Source organism: Lathyrus oleraceus, chromosome 5 (genome assembly GCF_024323335.1).
Source record: "Lathyrus oleraceus cultivar Zhongwan6 chromosome 5, CAAS_Psat_ZW6_1.0, whole genome shotgun sequence".
Lineage (NCBI taxonomy): Eukaryota > Viridiplantae > Streptophyta > Magnoliopsida > Fabales > Fabaceae > Lathyrus > Lathyrus oleraceus.
The window spans coordinates 549926046-549928474 of NC_066583.1; the positions used below are offsets into that span (position 1 = coordinate 549926046).

General features: G+C 37.3%; 1 non-coding gene across 1 annotated transcript; it reads left to right on the forward strand.

Annotated features, from left to right (window-relative positions):
* The first annotated feature begins 429 nt into the window (after positions 1 to 429).
* Positions 430 to 536, forward strand: LOC127088700 (small nucleolar RNA R71). The gene has a single exon (XR_007790526.1). It is a non-coding gene; the product is annotated as a small nucleolar RNA R71 (small nucleolar RNA).
* Positions 537 to 2429: the final 1893 nt, after the last annotated feature.

Here is a 2429-nt window from a genome sequence, read left to right on the forward strand (position 1 = left end):
GAGATATAGGTATGCGAGTAGGGATTTCCTTGAGCATAATTCACTTGTTCTGCTTGGATTCCTGTTAGGAGTTGACAGTCTGCAGGAGTGTGACCTTGGATTCCACAAACTTCGCAATTTTGAGCTGCGGCAACCACGGTGGCTGGAGGTGATACATTTAAACTTTCAATTTTCTGGGCCAGAGCATCCACTTTTGCATTAACATGATCAAGGCTACTTATCTCGTACATGCCACTTTTCGTTTGAGGTTTTTCTACCATTGTTCGGTCGCTTCCCCACTGATAATGGTTTTGGGCCATGCTTTCGATAAGTTGATAAGCATCGGCATAAGGTTTATCGATAAGCGCACCACCTGCGGCGGCGTCTATTGTTAACCTTGTGTTGTACAAGAGACCATTATAGAAGGTATGAATTACTAACCAGTCCTCTAAACCATGGTGTGGACAAAGTTTCATCATGTCTTTGTATCTTTCCCATGCTTCGAAAAGAGACTCGTTATCTTTCTATTTAAATCCATTTATCTGGGCTCTCAACATAGCTGTTTTGCTTGGAGGAAAATATCGGGCAAGAAAGACTTTCTTCAACTCGTTCCATGTGGTGACTGAGTTGGAAAGAAGAGACTGAAGCCATCTTCTAGCTTTATCTCTTAACGAGAAAGGAAAGAGACGAAGTCGAATTGCCTCTGAAGTGACACCATTAGCTTTAACAGTATCAGCGTATTGGACAAATACGGATAAATGAAGGTTTGGATCCTCGGTAGGATTTCCAGAGAATTGATTCTGTTGCACTGCTTGTAGCAGCGAAGGTTTAAGTTCGAAGTTGTTTGCTTCGATTGCGGGTGGAGCAATACTCGAATGCGGCTCATCTTGCGATGGAGAGGCGTAATCTCGAAGAGCACGAGCTGGTTCTGCCATCTCGGGTATCGGCAAAGGAAGATGATTTTTGAGGTCGGGCACTTCGATAGGAGAGAGATTGTTTGCAGCACGATATTCCCGAATTCGTCGTAAGACTCGGAGATATAGTTCAACATCGTTGATTCGTAAGTAAAACGGCTCGCCTTGTGAGCGAGTGTATGGCATACAAATCAACGAAAGAAAGAAAGAAAAATAAAAATTGTCTTAGTCTCTACAGCGCAACAGAAGAGTTACGATATCGACTAAATAAAAGTCCCCAGCAACGGCGCCAAAAACTTGATCGCGACTTTATGAGTCGATTTGGGGTACTAACTGTAAGTGCACAGTTCTATCGCGTAGTTTTAAAAGATATCGATCCCACAGGGACTTATGAATCGATATACCGTTTTCTAAGGTTACTTCGTAAAGCTAAGGCGGATGATACTTTGATTGTTTGGGGGAAAAGTAAAACTAAAATTAGATTTAAATTAAATATCAATTAAGCGGATATCGGTATGTAGTTCTTCGTAATTAGGGAATCAAATCTTCGTTGGTTTCTTGGTTTTAAAATAAATCTTTTCAGTAGACACTATTGATTAAAAGCCTTTTCTCAAACTCTCGCTCTGTTGAATAGACCATGACTTTATATTAACGTAGCTGTCACTTATTAGTTAAGTCCAAAATCACTTTTTAAAAACAACAGAATCTATAGAAACCTTTTTTAAGAAAACACTAACCGTTTAAACATCCTCGTCTCAAACTCTCGCTCTATTGACTTAGATTATATAATTAAACTTAAATGCTTAACTCTCGTCCTCACATTTAACCTTTAAAAATACTTTTTGAAAAAGATTAGAATTTAATTAACTTTAAAAATTGTTTTCGCCCTGATTTAGAATTAATGTCTAATTTACACTGTCCAGTTAAAAACTCAAGCTTTCGTTCTATTGATTTTAACTTCTTTATGTCTTTTACTCTCGTACAAAAACTTTGGGATTAACCCTGTAAATTGAGACCATAAAAAGAGTGATTTATTTTTAAATGAAATTAAACCAACTTAATTTTGACTCCTTCATTCCGCTTACTTTACATACCGATATCTAAAATACTTAGCCGGACATGCTAAACGGGTCTAAACAATCATCATGCTTAAATAAAACCATCTCAGGCAAACAGTATAAATAAACAGTAATGCAGGTCATATATAAATTAAAACAATAAATTAAAGAACCTGAATAATTAATAGCAATCCTGAACACTCCACCACAGACCAGTTGGATTTGTTCTTGAACTCTTCAATCGGACAGGAAAATAAAAGCGAAGAAATAAAATACTATGATCTAATGTAAGGTTAGATCCAGTAAAAGATACACAATAGTTTCCGGTGTAGAAACTATTGTGTGAAAAATTAATTAAGTGCTTGAAAGATTGACTGGAAAAGAAAGAAATAAAAATTGCTAATAAAATAGAAAGCTGTAGAAAAGTAATGCTGTAAAATATGCTTGCACGGCGGAAAGAGACCGGGGCTTCAGGGTT